Genomic DNA, 23,249 nt, shown 5'->3' on the forward strand with positions numbered 1-23,249 from the left:
TGACGGCCTCTGCCACTTCCCTCCACAGACGCCTGCTGTGGCGTGGGGCAACTCTGCGGCCGTGCCCGGGATACAGGGCGTCCCTCCTCTGCTCCACCGCGTCCAGGAGCGCCTCCACATCGCGTGACTCGAACCTCGGGGCTGAGCGACGGCCAGCCATCCAGTCGGGTGTTCCGGTCGGTTGGGGGGGAGCAGCGCGGCCTTATGAGCCGTCACGCCGTGCAGCGCGTATGGCGCTGCACGGCGTGAACCACTGCGCAGGCGCAGATCCCGTTACGTCGCTGCTAGCCCATTTCGGGCCGGAGACTATCGTCCCATTTTTATGACGTGACGCAAGTGGGATTTGCGCCGTTTTTTGCGCCGATCGGCGGACTTTCCGCCGATAACGGAGAATTTCGCCCCTTATCTTTAAACTGTGTCTCCTGGTTTGAGATACGACCATGAGAGAAGCATCATCTCAGCATCTGCCCTGTCAAGGCTCCTCAGAAACATATGTTTCAATGAGATCGCCTCTCATTCTTATAAACCTCAATGAGTGTGGATCGAATCTGCTCAACTTTTCCTCACAAGACAACCCCTTCACCCCAAGAATCAACCAAGTAGACCTTCTCTGAACTGCTTTTAATGCAAGTCAATGCCTCTTTAAATTGTTATGGGCCAGGATTTAGAGAGCCCCAAAGTGTACCATGGAGTTCACCTGACCCACAACTTTGAATAGACTGTGATTATGGGGAAACACACTGGCCTACTCTGCAAGTGTGATGCACCAGAAATCTACAATACTTTTAAATTAAAACAGTGTTGATTTATGAAACCAATTAACACTTTATAAACTCACAGTAAACATCTTAACAACTATCAACACTAATAAATCCCCAAAGATTATAGATAACCCTCAATAAGTTCCCAGACAACATCCGGAAGACAAAAGACCCCATTTAACACAGAGATCAGGTTTCAATTCTCTGGTGAGAGCAGTTATCACTTTGAATTCACCAAATGATCTCAAAATAGTCTTTAGGTGGCAGAGAGATCAAAATTACACCTTCTTTGGCTGGCTGCAGCTCCAACAAAACTAAAAAACACAAACGCACCCAAGCTTTTCCTCAAAGCAAACATAAAAAGCAGAGCCAGAGCTCAGCTCCACCCACACTCTGACATCACTGCAACCACTTGAGCAGACAAACATTTCTTAAAGTGACATTCCCATGACACCTCCCCCCAAGAAAAAAAAATAAACCATCAACTTCAAGATGGTTTCATTTTTCACCTTTTCACTATCCTTTAAGAAATGCAGACAGTAAATATACTTTTTTGTTTCAAAAAACAACACGCGCAAACAGGTATAATAACAGGGTCCATTTGAGTTCTTCTTCCTCCACCGAACCGGCTTCTCTTCATCACATTCGAAACAAAGCATCGGCTGTGACGTTTTCTTGTCCTGCCACATGTATTATTTTTAAATGAAATGGGTGTAATAATAAACTCCATCGAAACAGTCTGACATTGTTATTCCCGAATCGCTCCAAAAACGTCAATGGATTATAATCAGTATCGATAATTGTGTCAGACGGATTGCTGGTCACATAAATTTGAAAATGTTGCAAAGCCAGCACCAAGCTCAAAGTCTCCTTCTCAATCGTGGAATACTTCTTCTGGTGAGAATTCAATTTCTTCGGAAAATAACCAATAGGCCGCTCTAGCCCTTCGTTGTCGTCTTGTCGAAGCACCGCACCTACGCCCACATCACTCGCATCAACCGCCACTTTGAATGGTTTTGTGTAATTTGGGATGGCTAACACAGGTGCAGTGGTTAACACAGCCTTCAGGCCGTCAAATGCCTGTTGACACTCCGCTGTCCAATGGAATTTGTTACGCTTCTTGAGCAAGTTCGTCAGTGGAGCGACCACACTGCTAAAATTCGGTACAAATTTCCAGTAAAATCCACTCATAACAAGAAATCGCATTATTTCCCGTCAAGTCGAGGGTATCGGAAACTCCCCAATAACTTTTGTTTTCCCATCCCGTGGGACCATTCGACCCTGTCAAATTATATTGCCAAGGAAAGTGACTTGGGTTTTTCCAAATTCACTTTTGGCTCGGTTTAACACCAAACCCGCCTCCTGAAATCGATCGAATAACTCCATCAGATGCTTCAAATGTTCTGTCCATATCTGGCTAAAAATTACCAGATCGGCGATGTATACCGCACAATTGGGTAATCCTGAAACAAGTTTGTTAGTTAACCGCTGAAATGTGGCTGGGGCATTTTTCATGCCAAATGGCATAACTTTGAATTGGTATATACCATCTGGAGTCACAAAAGCTGAGATCTCCTTCACCCTTTCGGATAAAGTTACCTGCCAGTAACCTTTAAGTAAATCCAGTTTGGAAATAAAAGCTGATTGTCCCACTTTCTCAATGTAATCCTCCAAACGTGGGATAGGACAAGAGTCCGTTCTTGCAACTGCATGAACCTTTCTATAGCCCACACACAACCATTGGGTACTGTCTGGTTTAGGTACCATCACTATGGGTGAGCTCCATTGGCTGCAACCCACTTCAATTATGCTATTTTTAAGCATACTCTCAATTTCTTTGTTAAACTGTGCTAATTTTAAAGGGTTAAATCTATATGGATGTTGTTTGATTGGAACAGCATTTCCCACATCTACATCATGTATAACCATTTTAGTGCTTCCCAACTTATCTCCACAAACTTGCCATTGTGATATCAATAACTCTTTCAGGTCAGTCCATTTTTCCTCTGGAAGGTAAGTCAACAATTTATCCCAATTTTTAAGAACATCCTTGTTTTCCCATTTAATTTGAGGTATGTCAAATTCAAAATCATCTGGATTTGGTTCGTCACTTTGAGTTAGAATCATTAAAACCTCCCCCTTTTTCTCTCCTTCCCTTTCAAAGTACCTTTTAAGCATATTCACATGACACACACGGTGAGTTTTCCTTCTATCCGGCGTTCTTACCACATAATTCACTTCATTAATTTCCTTTCAATCTGGTAAGGTCCACAAAACCTTGCTTTTAAAGGTTCACCTACCACTGGTAACAATACTAAAACTTTATCTCCACAGGCAAAACTACGAACTTTGGATTTCTTGTCCGCTACCCGTTTCAACACATTTTGTGCAACTTTTAAATGTCTAGCCAATTCTCCTGCTCTATTTAATCGTTTCCTAAAATTTGACATGTAATCCACTAATGTAAGTTCCGATTTCTCCCTCACCAATTTTCCTTAATCTTACCTCATGACCAAAAATTAGTTCAAAAGGACTGAATTTGGTTGACTCATTAGGTGCATATCTAATTGCAAACAGTACGAATGGAATTCCTTTATCCCAATCCTCTGGATAATCGTGACAATAAGCCCTCAACATTGTCTTTAATGTCTGATGCCACCTTTCTAATGCTCCCTGTGATTCTGGATGGTACGCAGTTGATTTAAATTGTTTTATTCCTAAACTATCCATAACTTCTTTGAATAACCTTGAGGCAAAATTTGATTCTTGATCCGATTGTATTTCTGTGGATAGTCCATATCTAGTAAAGAATTTAAGTAACTCCTCCACAATTTTTTTAGCTCTAATATTACGTACTGGAATCACCTCTGGAAACCTAGTAGACACATCTATTATAGTCAAAAGATATTGATTCCCACTTTTCGTTTTAGGAAGCGGTCCTACGCAATCAATTAAGACCCTTGTAAAAGGTTCCTCAAATGCTGGAATGGGTAATAAGGGCGCTGGTTTTATCACTGCTTGAGTTTCCCTATCACTTGACATCATCGCCAAAATTTAACTACATATTTATGTAGTCCAAGCCAATGTTGTTGTATTTTACTTGAGTTTTCCTTACTCCCAAATGACCTCCCACTGGTACCTCATGTGGTACTCGTAACATCTCCTTTCTATACCCGACCAACAATACTACTTGATGAACTTCTGCCCACTTTTCATCCATCTGCATATGTAAAGGTCTCTATTTTCTCATCAAGACATAATTTTTACGGTAATAACACTCTGGTAAACACTCTGATTCCTCTTCTGTGTATGCTTTCTAATACATCCGTTTTATTTCTATTTCTTTCTGTGTAACTCCGCCAATTTTCCTGAACTAAACATATCCGCCTCATCCTCCACCTGTTCTTGTTCCTTTTCAATCATCTGATCAAAAATCGTTTCTGATAATTGCACTTCAACTTCATCTTCACTCTTTGATTTCTCCTCTTGTCTTAACCTGTGACTTTGCGACCTTGTTACTAAATAATCCGGAAAAATCCCAGGATACTCGTCCTTCAACACTTCAGTTGTCTGATTTTCCACTGGCTTATCAACCACAGTAGGCATCACTCCCACCTGCGATCCAGCTATATCATTACCCAAGATAAACTGTATTCCTGGACAGGATAGTTTCTCTATTACTCCTACTACCACTTCACCACTTTCACTGGACTTTCCAACCTTACCTTTTATAATGGAACACGACTCTTCTCACCCTGAATTCCACATATTACCACCTTTTCTGGCAACATTATTCCCAAACTACATAGCTCCTCATCTCTTACCATTAAAGATTGACTAGCTCTCGTATCTCTTAAAATTGTGACTTCTTTACCTGCTCCTTCTGCTACACATGAGTAAACTTTACCCACACAAGTAAATTCTTTAAAAATATCTGGCACCTTCTTATCAATCACCTCTTGATCAGGCTGTACAACCTTTTGCACCTCCTTTGCTTCACTTGGACTTTCCTTTACCACTTTAACAAACCCCACTGTCTTATCCTGTTTTACCACATCAGTCTTCCCAGTGCTTTTCTTCAACCACCAACACTGTGACTTTACATGGCCTAGTTTATTACATTGGAAACATTGGAAACTTTTCATGTCTCTTCCACCCTCCTGGGTTTCCTTTTTAGTCTGAGGTACATTCTCCTTATTATCTACCATCAGATCACCTTCACCTTTTCCACTTGAGTATTTCTCATGTCCCCAATTTCTATCCCTCACAGGCTGAAACTGATGTCATAAACCAAGCTTTGATTTATGAACTAATTCATAATCATCTGCCATTTCTGCTGCTAACCTCACAGTTTTAACCCTCTGCTCTTCCACATGAGTTCTCACTACATCAGGAATTGAATGTTTAAACTCCTCCAAAAGTATAATTTCTTTGACAGCTTCATACGTTTGGTCAATTTTGAAAGCCCTTATCCACCTATCAAAATTACTCTGTTTGATCCTTTCAAATTCCATGTATGTTTGACCAAATTCTTTGCTTAAATTTCTAAACCTATGTCTGTAGGCTTCATGCACTAGTTCATATGCACCTAAGATGTTTTTTTTCACCTCCCCATCCGACCCAAATACTTCCTCCGGTAGTGATGCAAACACTTCACTAGCCCTACCTACCAGCTTTGTTTGAATCAGTAATACCCACATGTCCTGTGGCTATTTCATTTGTTTACCTACCTTCTCAAATGAAATGAAACAGGCTTCTACTTCCTTCTCGTCAAACCTTGGCAATGCTTGGACATATTTAAACAGATCCCCACCAAGCCTTCGACTATGACGCTCTTTCGCACTATCCTCATCACTATCATCCAACTGTACGTTTCCCTTTACGTCTGCCAATTTTAACTGACTGTCATGTTTCATGGCGATTTTCTGAAATTCAAACTCTCTCTCTTTATCTATTTCCCTGATCTGTATCTCCCTTTCTCTTTCTTTTTTGTTCTGCTAGGGCTATTCTTTCTGTTTTCCTCCTCTCTTTTTCCTCTCTATATCTTTCGTATTCAAGCTGCTTTAATTCTTTCTCATGTCCCATTTATTTAATTTGTAACTGAATTTTTGCCATTTCCAATGAGTCAGACTGTAACTCAGCCAACTTTAAATGCTTAGCCACCACCATAATTACCTCATCTTTCGCATTTTGTCAGGTAATGTTAACTGCAATGTTTTTTGCCAACTCTAATAGCCTGTTATTAATCTCTGTCCGTAAGGTACTGCGTGTGACCGTCTCCACCCCCAAAAACTTCGGAGCCTCTGAAAGAGCCATTGTACACAACACACTCCCTACTTAAACTGAAACACCACACCTGGAAAGCAACCACAATATTCTCAACCCTCACTGTCTTTCCATTCACAAAACCCAATAGATAGACTTTTATCCCCCTCGAGCCCCCAATTTGTTATGGGCCAGTGTTTAGAGAGCCCCAAAGTGTATCATGGAGTTCACCTGACCCACGACTTTGAATAGGTTGTGGTTATGGGGGAACACACGGGCCTACTCTGCAGGTGTGATGCACCAGAAATCTATAGTACTTTTAAATTAAAACAGTGTTTATTTATGAAACCAGTTAACACTTTATAAAACCACAGTAAACATCTTAACAACTATCAACACCAATAAATCCCCAAAGAATACAGTACTCTATAGATAGCCCTTAATAAATTCCCCAACAACATCCGGAAGACAAAAGACCCTTTTTAACACTGAGATCGGGTTTAAATTCTCTACTGAGAGCAGTTATCACTCTGAATTAACCAAATGATCTCGAGATAGTGTTTAGGTGGCAGAGAGATCAAAATTACACTTTCTTTGGCTGGCTGCAGCTCCAACACTAAAACGAAACTAAAAAACAGACACACCCAAGCTTTTCCTCAAAGTGAAACTAAAAAGCAGAATCAGAGCTCTGCTCCACCCTCACTCTGACATCACTGCAGCCACTTGAGCAGACAAACATTTCCTAAAGTGACATTCCCATGACAAAATAAATAAAACTGTACACAATACTCTAGCTGTGGCCTCCCTACTTTTATCGTCCATCCCTTGTACAAAAAATGCTAACATTCCATTTACTTCCTAATTACTTGCTGTACTTCTATACTAACTGTAGTAACTGGGGAAGCCAGCAGTAGTGGAACAAGGATTTATTTATTTGAAAAATATTTTATTGAGCCGTTTATATATTTACACATCAAACACAACCATAAAACAATCAAGCCAAACAGGGCTGCAAATAACCAAATCAACTAAATACCGAACCCCCCACTACTGACATCTTAACTGTTCTCAAAGAAGTCGAATGACTGCGATCTCCAGGCAAAACCCTCCACAGACACTCTCAAGGCGAACTTTATCTTTTCCAGCCTGAGAAACTCTGCCAGGTCACTCACCCACACCCCCAGTTTCAGAGGCCCCCGAGTCCCTGCATCCTAATAATATCCGTCTCTGGGCTGCCAGGGAGGCAAAGGCCAAAACATCGGCCAATCCCGCATCCTCGACTCCCGGGTCTTATGACACTCCAAAGATCGCCACTTCTGGACTCGGGACCACCTTCACCTTCAGGACCTCCGACATAATGTTGGGAAATCCCTGTAAGAATCCCTCAAGCTTTGGACAAGCCCAGAACATATAGCCATGATTCGCGGGCCCACCCACGCAATGCCCACACCTATCTTCCAATCCTTCTAAAACCTTGCTCATCTTGGCCACCGTCATGTGCGATCTGTGGACCACCTTAAACTGAATAAGGCAAAGCCTAGCACATAATGAGGATGCTTTCATCCTCCTCAGAGCCTCCTCCCACAGCCCAGCCTCCAACTTCCGACCCAACTCTTCCTCCCACTTGCGCTTCACTACTGCTATCGGGGCTCCATCAACTCCTTGTAAATTTCTGACACTTTGTCTTCCCCTACCCCTGTTCTTGACACCACCTTGTCCTGCAGCCCTTGGGGTGGCAGGTGAGGAAAGGACGGTACCTGCTTCTGGGCAAATCCCTGACCTGCAAATACAGGAACCCATTCCCGGTGGGCTACTCAAACTCCTCCACCAATCTCTCCAAGCTCGGAAAGCTGCCCTGAATGAATTGATCGCCAAATCACTTAATCGCCGGCCTTTGCCACCCCTGAAAGCCCTCATCCAGCCCCCCCCCCCCCCCCCCTCCCCCCTCCGGAACAAACCGGTGATTCCCACATATCGGCCCCCAAACCGAGGCCCCCACCAGCCTCAGGTACTGCCGCCACTGTCCCACACCCTCAGGGCCACCACCACTGCCCGGGCTTGTGGAGTACCTGGCTGGCGATATCAGCAAAGGCGTTGTCAACAATGCCCCTAAGGGCAGCACAGTGGCGCAGTGGTTAGCATTGTTGCCTCACGGCGGCGAGGTCCCAGGTTCGATCCCGGCTCTTGGTCACTCTCCGTGTGGAGTTTGCACATTCTCCCCGTATTTGCGTGGGTTTCACCCCCACAACCCAAAGATGTGCAGGGTAGGTGGATTGGCCACGCTAAATTGCCCCTTAATTGGAAAAATTGGGTACACTAAATTTATAAAAAACAACAATGCCCCCAAACTCATGTCTTTACAAGAGGCTGCCTCCACCCGTTCCCACACCGACTCCTCCCCCACTACCCACTTCCTCACCATGGCTATATTCGCTGCCCAATATTAGTTCATTAAATTCAGAAGAGCTAACCCACCCCACCCCTCAACCCCGCTCCAGCAGCACCTCGTGGGGCTTTACCCACCCAAACAAACCCCAAAATTAGTACATTCACCCTCCTGAAATAAGCCTTAGGAATGAAGATCGAGAGATTCTGAAACACAAACAAGAACCTTGGGAGAACTGATTGCACCCGTCCCACCAGCGACTGTGGGAGTACATCCCACCTCCTGAAGTCCCCTATCATCTGTTCCACCAACCGAGCCAAATGCAGCTTGTGCAGCTGCTCCCACCCCTGCGCCATCTGAATACCCAGCTATCGAAAGCTCACGCTCTCTATGCTAAATGGCAACTCCCTCAGCCTCTTCCCCTGCCCCCTCGTTTGAATCGGAAAAACCACACTCTTCCCCCTAGTCAATTTGTGCCCTGAGAACCGGTCGAATTCCTCCAAAATACTCATAATCCCCCCAATACTTTCCAACAGGTTTGAAATATAAAGCAGCAAGTCCTCCGTGTACAGCGAAGCCCTGTGCTCCCCCCCCCCCATACTATCCACTGCCAGTTCCTTTGTCTTCTCAGCGTCATCGCCAATGGCTCAATAGACAAGGCAAAGAGCAATGGGGAGAGTGGACATCCCTGCCTCGTCCCCTGATGCAGTCTGAAATATTCCAAACTCACCCGGCTCGTTCGCACACTCGGTATCGGTGCCCGGTACAACAGCCGGACCCAATCCACAAACCCCTGCCCAAATCCAAACCGCCCCAGCAAATAGTCCCACTCCACCCCGTCGAAGGCCTTCTCTGCATCCATGGCAACCACCACCTCCACACTTCATCCCTTCAGGGCATCATTCTAACATTCAACAGCCGTCAGATGTTGGCCGACAAATGCCTCCCCTTAACAAACCCTGTCTGGTCCTCCCCTAGCACACAGTCCTCAATCCTTGAGGCCAAGATCTTGGCTAGTAACTTGCTGTCCACATTTAACAGCGAAATTGGCCTGTAGCACCCACACTGCTCCGGACCCTTATCCCTCTTTAAAAGTAAGGGGATCGATGCCTGCAATAGCGTCGGGGGGATCATCCCCTGCTCCTTCGCCTCATTGAAAACCCTTACCAGCAGGAGCCCAGGTCCCCTGAAAACATTTTGTAAAATTCAACTGGAAACCGGAAATGGGAGGGGTGGCCCCTTGGAGGTTCCTGCACCCAAGGGAACGGGAGTATTCGTTTTTCTCAGCGATCCATAAGGTATACTCGCGGATCGACTTTTTTGTGGTGGGGAAGGTTTTGCTGGCTGGAGTCAAGGAGTCGGAATACTCTGCAATTGCAGTGTCAGATCACGCTCCACATTGGGTGGATATGGTGCTGGAGAAGGGGGCAGCGCAGAGACCGGGGTGGAAACTGGATGTGGGGCTTTTGGGGAACCAAGTGTTCTGTGAGAAAATTGAAAAGGTAATTAAGGAATATGTAGGTTTCAATTGTACGGGTGAGGTGTCGAAGGCAGTCGTCTGGGAGGCTCTAAAGGCGGTGGTGAGAGGTGAGGTAATTTCGTTTAAGGCCAGGGTGGATAAAGAGGAGAGGTTGGAGCGGCAGAGGGTAATAGGTGAGATGTTGGAGGTAGATAGGAGGTATGCAGAGGATGGGGACCCGGCGAAGCTGGAAACGAGGAAGGAACTACAGGCGAGCTTCGACCGACTGTCCACCAGGAAGGCGGTGCGCCAACTGAGACGAGCAAGGGGTGCAGTTTATGAACATGGAGATAGCAGGTCAGCTCCGGAGGGCGGCAGCGGCAAGGGAAATTCTTCAGGTGAAGGATAGGGCAGGGAAGTTGGTGGTGGCCCCAGTGCTGATTAACAAGGTTTTTGAGGAGTTTTATGAGAGGTTGTACAATTCAGAGCCACTCGGGGGAGACCGTGAGATGCAGGAATTTCTAGATGGGTTGGAGTACCCGAGGCTAGGGGAGGGGGACAGGGCTACATTAGAAGGAGCAATAGTGGAGCAGGAGATAAAGGATGCGATTGGGAGGATGCAGTCGGGGAAGGTGGCAGGGCCGGATGGGTTTCCGGTGGAATATTATAAAAAATTTAAGGATAGGTTGGCACCCCTGATGGTGGGATGTTTGAGGAGGCGATAGGGAAGGGGGTGTTGCCGCAAACCTTGGGGCAGGCATCGATTTCCCTGTTGCTAAAAAAAGATAAGGATCCGACGGAGTGTGGGTCGTATTGGCCCATATCACTTCTGAATGTGGACGTAAAAGTGTTGGCGAAGGTACTGGCGGGTAGGCTGGAGGAGTGCCTTCCGAAGTAAATAGGGGAGGATCAGACTGGGTTCGTGAAAGGGAGGCAGCTGTTTTTGAACATTAGGAGGGTTTTAAACGTTGTTATGGCACCGGCGGAAAGAAAGGAAACAGAGGTAGTTGTGGCATTGGACGCCGAGAAGGCGTTTGATCAGGTAGAATGGGGATACCTGATGGCAGTGCTGGAGCGGTTTGGGATTGGACCAAGGTTTGTGAACTGCGTAAAGCTATTATATAAGGAACCGAAGGCGAGTGTCCGCACAAATAATATCAGTTCAAGATACTTTTCTCTCCACCGTTGGGCGAGACAGGGATGTCCTATGTCCCCCCTGCTGTTTACACTTGTGATTGAGCCGTTGGCCATCGCATTGAGAAGTTCGGGAGCATGGAAAGGTATAGTGCGGCGGGGGATAGAGCATAGGATGTTCTTATATGCCGACGACTTGCTGCTGTATGTGTCGGAGCCGAGTGCATCGATAGGAGGAATGTTGGAGCTACTGCGGGTATTTGGGTCTTTCTCGGGGTACAAGTTGAACCTGGACAAGAGTGAGTACTTTGTGGTGTCTCGGCCGGGGGTGGGGGCAGGGGTGGGGGGGCTGCCATTCCGTAGAGCAGGGACTCATTTTAGGTATCTGGGGGTGCAGGTTGCCCGGGAGTGGGGGAGGCTTCGCAGGTACAACATCATTAGTTTGGTGGGGAGAGTGAAAGCCGATCTGGCAAGGTGGGACGGCCTTCCTCTGTCACTGGTGGGTCGGGTACAGGCGGTTAAAATGAATGTGTGGCTGCGATTCCTGTTTATTTTTCAATGCCTACCGATTTTCCAGCCAAAGTCTTTTTTCAGGGAGATTGAGGGAAGGATTACCTCATTCATATGGGGAGGGAAGGTGGCCAGAGTGAGAAAGGTGCTGCTACAGAGGGGAAGGCAGGCAGGGGGTTTGGGTCTCCCGAACCTGTTGTACTACTACTGGGCGGCGAACGTGGAGAAAGTGTGGAGCTGGGTCAGAGGGGTTGATTTCATTGGGTCAGAATGGAGGAGAGTTTGTGCAGGGGGTCGGGGCTGAAGGCACTTGCAACAGCGCCGCTCCCGATAGCTCCGGGGAAATATTCAGGGAGTCCGGTAATAATAGCTTCATTGAAAATCTGGAGGCAGTTTCGCCAACACTTCGGGTTGGGTTTAGGGTCAAGGGAAATGCCGATTCGGGGGAACCACAGATTTGAGCCAGGGAGGTGGGATGGAAGTTTTCGGAAATGGGAAGAGAAGGTGATTAAGACGCTAAAAGATTTGTTTCTTCGGGGTCGGTTTGCAGGATTTAAGGAGCTGGAAGCGAAGTATGGGCTAGAGCAGGGAGACGTGTTTAGGTACATGCAGGTTTGGGATTTTGCCAGGAAGGAGATACAGAGCTTCCCAGAGGAACCGGCCTCCACATTGCTGGAGGAGGTGTTGACGACAAGGGGACTGGAGAAGGGGGCAGTGTCAGCGGTGTACGGAGCTATTCTGGAAGAGGATAAGGCACCACTGGAAGGGATCAAAGCAAAGTGGGAGGAAGAGCTGGGAGAGGTTATAGAGGAGGGGGTCTGGTGTGAGGTGCTCCGGAGAGTGAATGCCTCCACCTCGTGCGCGAGGTTGGGGCTGATACAGCTGAAGGTGGTATATAGAGTGCACCTCACGAGGGCGAGGATGAGCCGATTTTTTGAAGGAGTAGAGGGTGTGTGTGAGCGTTGCGGGGGGGGGGGGGGGGGGGGGGGCCGCGAATCATGTTCATATGTTTTGGTCCTGTCCAAAGCTAGGGGTGTACTGGAAGGAGGTGTTAGGGTAATTTCCAAGGTGGTGCGTGTGAAACTGGACCCGGATCCCCAGGAGGCCATATTCGGGGCGTCGGACCAGCCAGGGTTGGAAACGGGAGGCAGATATCATAGCCTTCGCCTCCGCCTCGTTGATCGCCCGAAGGCGGATCCTGCTGGGATGGAGAGCAGCCTCTCCACCCAGTGCCCTGACATGGCGGGGGGACCTGTTGGAATACTTGACCCCTGAGAAGGTTAAGTTCGAACTGAGGGGAAGCTCGGAGGGGTTCTACAAGTCATGGGCACTATTTATTGTGCACTTTCAAGAACTGGATAACATCGAACATTAGTTGGGGGGGGGGGGGGGGGGGGAGGAGGGCTGTGTAGATTAAGGGTGACTACGGGTAATCCCTGATTCCTTTTTGTCATTTGTTTATGTAAACATGTAGGCTGAGGTTTGGGGGTTGGTGGGCGGATGGGATCGTTGTTATTTTGGGGATTGACATATCTTGCTGATTATTGTTTATTGTTGATGGGTGTAAATGTGGGAGAAAATGTGAAAAAGGAGGAGAATAAAAATATTTTTAAAAATAAAAAAAATTCAACTGGAAACCCGTCGGGGCCCCGGGCCTTCCCCGCCTGCATCGCCCCTATACCCTCCACCTCCTCCAGCCCTATGGGGGCTCCCAGTCCCTCCACCAGGCCCACCTCCACTCTCGGGAGCTCCAACCCCTCCAAGAAACGCCTCATTCCCTCCATCCCGGTTGGGGGTTCCGACTCATACAGCCTCTTAAAATCCCCAAACACCCCATTCACCCCTACCAGGTCCAAGACCACCTTCCCTCCCCTATCCTACCCGATCTCCCTTTCGCTCTCCTCAACTGCCGAAACCTCACCCGTGTCATGCAGCTCCACATATCCCCGAATGGCAGCCCTCACCCACCAAACCTCCTCACCCGCCAAAAGTCCCACATCCAGCGCTGCAGCCCCACCCCCGCCCCCTCCCTCCACCCCTCTCCTGCAAGTCCACCCAATGCGGCGCATGGACCAAAACTACAATTACCGAGTACTCCGAACCGACCACTCCGCCAACAACGTCTTCTCCAACACAAAATAATCGATTCGGGAGTACACTCCGTGCACATGGGAGATAAACGAGAATTCCTTCGCCCTCGGCCAACTAAACCTTCATGGGTTCACCCCCCCCATGTGCTCCATAAACCCCCTCAGTTCCTCGCCACTGCCGATACTTACCCCGACTTCGGACTCAACCAATCCAATTTTGGCTACAAAACTGTGTTAAAATCTCCCCCCGATTATCAACCGATGCGAGCCCTACCCACCCTTCAATAAGCCTAATTTGATCCCCAATCTTCAGATGCATTTCCTGTAAAAATGCCACGTCTGCCTTTAGGCTCCTCAGATGCGCGAACGTGCAAGCCCTCTTGACCGGCCCATTCAGCCCTCTGCATACCTTGTGATCAGCCTGGTTTGGGGGGGGGAGGCGGGGGCACATCCCTCTCTCCTCTGCCGATCAGCCATATCCCCTCCTGTGCCAGCCTCCACCTCAGGCCCACCCTCAGATGTCCACCGTCATCGACTCATTTCAAAATCCCCTCCTCTATCAGCAGTCCCTCCCCCCGATATAAAACAACAACCCCAACCACCATCAACACTCCACCTGCTCGCCCCCCCCCCCCCCCCCCCCCCACCACACTTCTGTGAACTAGCCCGCCCAGCTAGCCTGGCAGCCCCCATCCATTGTGCCCAGCATCCTACCCCCCACTGATTAACCTCCCCTCACCCCCGCTCAAACACTATCCCGGTGCAAACAACAACACCAACATTCAAGCAACCACCAATCCCCCACAGAAGAATACAGGACAATGGCCCCCAAAGAAAAAAGAACACCTCCTCCAAAGTTCAATGTCCTCCTTCTCCTGCCAGTCCATTGTCCCTCAAAAACTTTGTCTCTTCTTCCTGCGTCCCAAAGTAAAATTCAATTCACGGCCATTGTAGATCACCCAGAGGAGAGCAGGGTAATGCATCCCAAATTTCACCCCCTTCTTAAAGCCCCTTATTAAAACCTGTTCACTTCTTGGCCAACTCCGCACCCTGGTCCTGGTATACTCGAAGCTCGCTGCCCTCCCAGGTACATCGTCTCGTCTGCCTGGCCCACCTCATGATCTACTCCTTGTCCAAAAACCGATGCAGCTGCACCACCATCGTCCTCGGCAGCTCGTTATCCTGCGGTTTCCTCATCAGCACCCTGTGCGCCCGGTCCACCTCCAGGGGCCGTTCAAAGTCTCCATCTCCCAGCAACTTCTCGAACATCCCGGCCACATACGAGCCCGGATCTGCTCCCTCGCTGCCCTCCGGCAGCCCCACGATCCTCAGGTTTTGTCTCTGGGACAGGTTCTCCAAATACTACACCTTCTTCTGTAACCGCCTCTGAATATCCCGCATCACCCCCATCTCGGCTGCCATCGAAGTGAGCTCCCCCACCGTCTCCTCCACCTTCTGGATCGCCTGGCTCTGAGACTCCAGCCTCATCTCCACGCGGTCGATCCCCGCCTTAGTCGGCTCCACCGTCCTCGCCAGGTCCTCCTGAGTCTCCTTTCTCTGCTGGGTGAACGTCTCGTTTAAAAAGTCCACCAGCTGTTCCATAGACCACTGAGACGTTAGGGCGGTCCCTTACCCTCCGCCAACTTCTTCTGTGTCCCAGGCACAGTTTCTCGCTCCAACTGCTCCTTTCGCTTAAAACCACTTCTGGCCCACAAATCCAGACACCGGTGGGACACACTCTTCTTCCACCACGCCTGCATCTTTTTCCATCAACAAGTCCGCCCGTTAGCTGGGGAATAGGTCCAAAAACACCGCCACAAGCGGAATGTATCAAATGTGCGACCACTCACGCCATGGCCGCCACCGGAAGTCACAAGGATTTATTTTAAACCATATACAATTCTCTACAGTGACTCTTCACAATCCAGTCCCCTTTGAGACAATCAACAACTCTGGGCCCTGCTTGGGACCGGCTCTTGTGTAAGTCTGACAAGCTCCAGCTGAGTGACCTCTGCCCTCCTACCTGGGAATCTACTACTCCACAAGTCCCACAGGGAGATTGACAGTGGTTTCCCCGTGGTCCAAGTCGGGGTTATGACACTAACCTTTTCGACATTCATATACCAGGACACTCAGATCCCTCTGATCCTCAGAGGTCTGCAGTCTCTCCCAATTAAACAATATTTTGCTTTTTTTGTTCTTCCCACCAAAGTGGACAACCTCACATTTCCCCACATTAAACCTCATTTGTCAAATCTTTGCCCACTCACTTAACCTGTCTATATGCCTTTGCAGACTCTTGTGTTCTGCTCATAGCTTGCTTCCCTGCTTATCATTGTATCATCATCACATTCAACAACAATACATTTGATCCCTTTAACCAAGTCATTAAAATAGATCGTAAATTGCCGAGTCCCCAGCACTGATCCCTGTGATACACAACCCCTTACTTACAATTTGCCAACTTGAAAATGATCCATTTATCCCAACTCTCTGTTTTCCATTAGTCTGATATCTGATATCCATGCTAATATGGGGTTGGTTTAGCACAGTGGGCTAAACAGCTGGCTTGTAATGCAGAACAATGCCAGCAGCGCGGGTTCAATTCCCGTACCGGCCTCCCCGAACAGGCGCCAGAATGTGGCGACTAGGGGCTTTTCAGTAACTTCATTAAAGCCTACTAGTGACAATAAGCTATTATTATTAATATAGTTTCCCCAACTTCATGGGCTCTTATCTCGTGTAGCGGTCTTTTATGTGGCACCTCACTGAATGCCTTTTGGAAATCCAACTACACTATAACTATTGGCTCCCCTTCATCCACCCTGCTTGTTACATCCTCAAAGAACTCTAATAAATTTGTAAAACACAATTTCTATTTGATTAAACGACATTGATTCTGCTAGATTGGATTTTGATCTTCAATTCCTTCATAATGGATTCATACTTGCAATCAGTATTAACTGACAAGAGCAAGGAACCGCTGACCATTCCGACACACAAGGGGTTGTATCAGAATGAAAGGACACCGTTTGGGGTGTCGACTGCTCCCTGTGTTGCAGAGCCTCGTGGATCAGGTACTCAGTGGGCTGAACGGGAGTGTGCTGCTTTTCAGAGAACATTCTAATCAGCCGGAAGACAGGGCAAGAGCACATTGTAAGGTCAAACAAAATCCTAGACCAATTTCCAAGAGTACGGCATCAAAGCTAAGGCACAAGTGTTGTTCCACGGTGTCAAGTGTAACATATCCGGGTCACCAAATAGATGGAGAAGGTTGAGGGGTTCAAGGCAAAGACACCGGAGAATAAAGATGAAATTAGAATATTCAAAGGGATTGTTGTGTGTTACCCTAAGTTCATCCCGGCTAATTATTTGCCCCATTGAGTCAATGACTGAAGGATAAAACAGCTTGATTGGATTGGATTGGATTGGATTGGATTGGATTTGTTTATTGTCACGTGCACCGAGGTACAGTGAAAAGTATTTTTCTGCGAGCAGCTCAACAGATCATTAAGTACATGAGAAAAAAAGGGAATAAAAGAAAATACATAATAGGGCAACACAACATATACAATGTAACTACAAAAGCACTGGCATCGGATGAAGCATCCAGGGTGTAGTGTTAATGAAATCAGTCCATAAGAGGGTCATTTAGGAGTCTGGTGGCAGTGGGGAAGAAGCTGTTTTTGAGTCTGTTCGTGCGTGTTCTCAGACTTCTGTATCTCCTGCCCGATGGAAGAAGTTGGAAGAGTGAGTAAGCCGGGTGGGAGGGATCTTTGATTATGAGCGTGGTCCGTGGAATGACAGAACACATTTGAAGAAGTGAAGAAAGTACTGACTAGTGATATGGTTTTGATTCACTATCATCCCACAAAATAACTGGTATTAGTGTGAGATGCCTCACCACAAGGGTTGGGTGTGGTTTTATGTCACATAATGGAAGGTGGTGCGGAGAGGTATATGCCAAGGTGGTGCAGAGAGGCCTGTGGCAAGGTGGTGTGGAGAGGCCTGTGGCAAGGTGGTGTGAAGAGGCCTGTGGCAGGGTGGTGCAGAGAGGCCTGTGGCAAGGTGGTGTGGAGAGGCCTGTGGCAAGGTGGTGTGGAGAGGCCTGTGGCAAGGTGGTGTGGAGAGGCCTGTGGCAAGGTGGTGCGGAGAGGCCTGGGGCAAGGTGGTGTGGAGAGGCCTGTGGCAAGGTGGTGTGGAGAGGCCTGTGGCAAGGTGGTGAGGAGAGGCCTGTGGCAAGGTGGTGCAGAGAGGCCTGTGGCAAGGTGGTGAGGAGAGGCCTGTGGCAAGGTGGTGTGAAGAGGCCTGTGGCAGGGTGGTGCAGAGAGGCCTGTGGCAAGGTGGTGCAGAGAGGCCTGTGGCAAGGTGGTGTGAAGAGGCCTGTGGCAGGGTGGTGCAGAGAGGCCTGTGGCAAGGTGGTGTGGAGAGGCCTGTGGCAAGGTGGTGCAGAGAGGCCTGTGGCAAGGTGGTGTGGAGAGGCCTGTGGCAAGGTGGTGTGGAGAGGCCTGTGGCAAGGTGGTGCAGAGAGGCCTGTGGCAAGGTGGTGTGGAGAGGCCTGTGGCAAGGTGGTGCGGAGAGGCCTGTGGCAAGGTGGTGCAGAGAGGCCTGTGGCAAGGTGGTGAGGAGAGGCCTGTGGCAAGGTGGTGCAGAGAGGCCTGTGGCAAGGTGGTGAGGAGAGGCCTGTGGCAAGGTGGTGCAGAGAGGCCTGTGGCAAGGTGGTGAGGAGAGGCCTGTGGCAAGGTGGTGCGGAGAGGCCTGTGGCAAGGTGGTGTGGAGAGGCCTGTGGCAAGGTGGTGCAGAGAGGCCTGTGGCAAGGTGGTGAGGAGAGGCCTGTGGCAAGGTGGTGCAGAGAGGCCTGTGGCAAGGTGGTGAGGAGAGGCCTGTGGCAAGGTGGTGCGGAGAGGCCTGTGGCAAGGTGGTGTGGAGAGGCCTGTGGCAAGGTGGTGCGGAGAGGCCTGTGGCAAGGTGGTGTGGAGAGGCCTGTGGCAAGGTGGTGTGGAGAGGCCTGTGGCAAGGTCGTGTGGAGAGGCCTGTGGCAAGGTGGTGCAGAGAGGCCTGTGGCAAGGTGGTGAGGAGAGGCCTGTGGCAAGGTGGTGCGGAGAGGCCTGTGGCAAGGTGGTGCGGAGAGGCCTGTGGCAAGGTGGTGTGAAGAGGCCTGTGGCAAAGTGGTGCAGAGAGGCCTGTGGCAAGGTGGTGAGGAGAGGCCTGTGGCAAGGTGGTGCGGAGAGGCCTGTGGCAAGGTGGTGTGGAGAGGCCTGTGGCAAGGTGGTGCAGAGAGGCCTGTGGCAAGGTGGTGCAGAGAGGCCTGTGGCAAGGTGGTGCAGAGAGGCCTGTGGCAAGGTGGTGTGGAGAGGCCTGTGGCAAGGTGGTGCGGAGAGGCCTGTGGCAAGGTGGTGCAGAGAGGCCTGTGGCAAGGTGGTGCAGAGAGGCCTGTGGCAAGGTGGTGTGGAGAGGCCTGTGGCAAGGTGGTGCAGAGAGGCCTGTGGCAAGGTGGTGCAGAGAGGCCTGTGGCAAGGTGGTGTGAAGAGGCCTGTGGCAAGGTGGTGTGGAGACGCCTGTGGCAAGGTGGTGCAGAGAGGCCTGTGGCAAGGTGGTGTGGAGAGGCCTGTGGCAAGTTGGTGTGGAGAGGCCTGTGGCAAGTTGGTGTGGAGAGGCCTGTGGCAAGGTGGTGTGGAGAGGCCTGTGGCAAGGTGGTGCAGAGAGGCCTGTGGCAAGGTGGTGCAGAGAGGCCTGTGGCAAGGTGGTGTGGAGAGGCCTGTGGCAAGGTGGTGTGTAGAGGCCTGTTGGAAGGTGATGTGTAGAGAGGCCTGTGGCAAGGTGCTGAGGAGAGGCCTGTGGCAAGGTGGTGTGGAGAGGCCTGTGGCAAGGTGGTGTGGAGAGGCCTGTGGCAAGGTGGTGCAGAGAGGCCTGTGGCAAGGTGGTGTGGAGAGGCCTGTGGCAAGGTAGTGTGGAGAGGCCTGTGGCAAGGTGATGTGGAGAGGCCTGTGGCAAGGTGGTGTGGAGAGGCCTGTGGCAAGGTGGTGCGGAGAGGCCTGTGGCAAGGTGGTGTGGAGAGGCCTGTGGCAAGGTGGTGTGGAGAGGCCTGTGGCAAGGTGATGCGGAGAGGCCTGTGGCAAGGTGGTGTGGAGACGCCTGTGGCAAGGTGGTGTGGAGAGGCCTGTGGCAAGGTGGTACAGAGAGGCCTGTGGCAAGGTGGTGTGGAGAGGCCTGTGGCAAGGAGGTGCAGAGAGGCCTGTGGCAAGGTGGTGCAGAGAGGCCTGTGGCAAGGTAGTGTGGAGAGGCCTGTGGCAAGGTGGTGTGGAGAGGCCTGTGGCAAGGTGGTGTGGAGAGGCCTGTGGCAAGGTGGTGTGGAGAGGCCTGTGGCAAGGTGGTGTGGAGGGGCCTGTGGCAAGGTGGTGCAGAGAGGCCTGTGGCAAGGTGGTGTGGAGAGGCCTGTGGCAAGGTGGTGTGTAGAGGCCTGTTGGAAGGTGATGTGTAGAGGCCTGTGGCAAGGTGGTGTGGAGAGGCCTGTGGCAAGGTGGTGCGGAGAGGCCTGTGGCAAGGTGGTGTGGAGACGCCTGTGGCAAGGTGGTGTGGAGAGGCCTGTGGCAAGGTGGTACAGAGAGGCCTGTGGCAAGGTGGTGCAGAGAGGCCTGTGGCAAGGTGGTGTGGAGAGGCCTGTGGCAAGGTGGTGCAGAGAGGCCTGTGGCAAGGTGGTGTGGAGAGGCCTGTGGCAAGGTGGTGAGGAGAGGCCTGTGGCAAGGTGGTGTGAAGAGGCCTGTGGCAAGGTGGTGTGGAGAGGCCTGTGGCAAGGTGGTGTGGAGAGGCCTGTGGCAAGGTGGTGTGGAGAGGCCTGTGGCAAGGTGGTGTGGAGAGGCCTGTGGCAAGGTGGTGTGGAGAGGCCTGTGGCAAGGTGGTGTGGAGGGGCCTGTGGCAAGGTGGTGCAGAGAGGCCTGTGGCAAGGTGGTGTGGAGAGGCCTGTGGCAAGGTGGTGCGGAGAGGCCTGTGGCAAGGTGGTGCGGAGAGGCCGGTGGCAAGGTGGTGTGGAGAGGCCTGTGGCAAGGTGGTGTGGAGAGGCCTGTGGCAAGGTGGTGTGGAGAGGCCTGTGGCAAGGTGGTGTGGAGAGGCCTGTGGCAAGGTGGTGTGGAGAGGCCTGTGGCAAGGTGGTGTGGAGAGGCCTGTGGCAAGGTGGTGCGGAGAGGCCTGTGGCAAGGTGGTGTGGAGAGGCCTGTGGCAAGGTGGTGTGGAGAGGCCTGTGGCAAGGTGGTGTGGAGAGGCCTGTGGCAAGGTGGTGCGGAGAGGCCTGTGGCAAGGTGGTGCAGAGAGGCCTGTGGCAAGGTGGTGCAGAGAGGCCTGTGGCAAGGTGGTGCAGAGAGGCCTGTGGCAAGGTGGTGCAGAGAGGCCTGTGGCAAGGTGGTGCAGAGAGGCCTGTGGCAAGGTGGTGCAGAGAGGCCTGTGGCATGGTGGTGCAGAGAGGCCTGTGGCAAGGTGGCGTGGTAAATGCTTCATGAATGTTGAGAAGGAAATAACAGGTTGAGAATTAAATGCGCTGTCCTGTGGCAACATGTAGGTGGTATTCGCACGTTGGATGGCTCCTGGCTCCTTTTTACCCAGCTTTTGGGGCCAATTTTGGATGATTAGGTGTTGAAAGGCATGAAGAAGAATCAGGGGAAGAAGGGGGCAAGCGAAAGTCCACCGGTGAGCTCAGTTTTGAGTGCAGTAGGAGGCAAGATGGCAGGTGCCAGCTTGCCGAGTGGGGCAATGCCCATTACGGTGGAGAAGCTGGCAAAAGTGATCGTGGGGGAGTTTGAGCGGCTCTTCTCTCAGCATTTTGATCTGCATTAGAAAGAGATGATGACCTTACTCAAGGAGTGAGTGAGTGAGATTCTTGTCCCGTTAAAGGAGACTTTGACTAAGACGTCAACGGCGGTACGGGAGCAAGGAGAGGCGTTGAAGTCGGTGGGGGAAGCATTGCTGCAACCACAGCAACCAGTTAACCTCAATGAGTGAGGAGTGTTGGGGAGTGACAAAGGGCTGAAAGCCCCGGTGGAAGACCTGGAGAACAGATTACAAAGGCAGAATCTAAGGATCGTGGGTCTGCCTGAGAGGGTGGAGGGCCAGAGACCGACGGAGTATTCGGGGTCTGCACGTTCTCCCCGTGTCCGGGAAGACATGCTATTAGATGAATTGGACATTCTGAATTCTCCCTCTGTGTACCCGAACAAGTGTGTGGTGTGGCGACTAGAGGATTTTCACAGTAACTTCATTGTAATGTTAGTCTAAGCCTACTTGTGACACCCATAAGGATTATTAATATTATGTTTGCTAAGTTGATGGGGAAAAAGGAGGGTCCCTCTCTCTATGAGTTGGACAGGACCACCGGTCGCTCCCGCTGAAGTCAAAGACGAATGAGCCACCGAGGGCTGTTATAGTTTGCTTCACAATTATCAGGAGAAAGTGTTGAGATAGGTGAAACTGAATCGAGAGGCGAGGTGGGAAGGCGTTGGTATTCAGATATACCAGGATCTCACTGTGGTTAGCGTATATGCCCCGAATTGGGATGCCATTCCAGATTTGGATACACACCAGTTAATACTAGGAGGGGACTTGAATACAGTGTTGGATCTGAAGGCGATAGGTCCAAACTGTGTTCGCTGACCCACTTTGGGGAGGGGTGCAAAGGTGTTGGCCGCATTTATGAAAGAGATGGGAGGGTGTACCCATGGAGGTTTTTGCACCTGCAGGATAGGGAGTATTCATTTTTGTAGTCAGTACACAAAGTGTATTCGAGGATTGATTTTTTGTGATGGGGAATGTGCTGTTAGCTGGGTGAGGAAGCCAGAGGATTCTGCGAATGTTATTTCGGACCATGCTCCACACACTGGTTGGAAGTGGTCATGGAGAACGGGTCGGCTAAAAGGCAGACCCAAATTTTTGTATCAAAATGGGGAAGGTGATTGAGGATTACGTAGAGTTCAATAAGAATGGGGAGGTCTCGTTGTCAGTGGTATGGGAAGCGTGCAGGTGGTAGTGAGGTCATCATGTTTAATTAAGGCACATGTGGACAAGGAGGCAAGGGAGAAACGGCAGCAGTTTATAGAGATTTTGGAGATAAATGGAAGGTACGCGGAGGATCCGATGTTGGGTCGTCTGTGGAGGAGGAAGGAGCTACAGGCAAGGTATAATCTTCTGTCCACGGGAAAGGCGGTTTGGCAGCTGAGGCGGGCGGGGGGAGTTGTGTAAGAGGATTGGGAAAAGGCCAGCTGCTTGCTCGCAGGCCAGCTCCGCTGGCAGGTGGCAGCGAGAGAGATTGTGTGGGTTAGGGATAGGACAGGAGAGCTGGTGGTGGCACTGGAGCAGGTGAACAAAGCTATTGAAGAGTTCTACAGGAATTTGTATAAGTCAGATATGAGAGAGTTGTTGGGGCGATTGGAGCGTCCTGAAGTAGGAGACGAGGAAAGGGCAGAATTGGAGGAGCTAGTGGGGTGGAAGAAGTGCAGGTGGCGATAGGGAGAGTGCAGACGGGAAAGGCTCTGGGGCTGGATAGTTTCCTGATGGAATTTTACAAAAGGTTTAAGGATAGGTTTGCGCCACTGTGGTGGAAATATTCGAGGTCGCAATGCTGAGGGTGGCAGAGACGATGAGTGCAGGTCGTACAGGCC

Source organism: Scyliorhinus torazame, chromosome 17, assembly GCF_047496885.1.
Source record: "Scyliorhinus torazame isolate Kashiwa2021f chromosome 17, sScyTor2.1, whole genome shotgun sequence".
Classification (NCBI taxonomy): domain Eukaryota; kingdom Metazoa; phylum Chordata; class Chondrichthyes; order Carcharhiniformes; family Scyliorhinidae; genus Scyliorhinus; species Scyliorhinus torazame.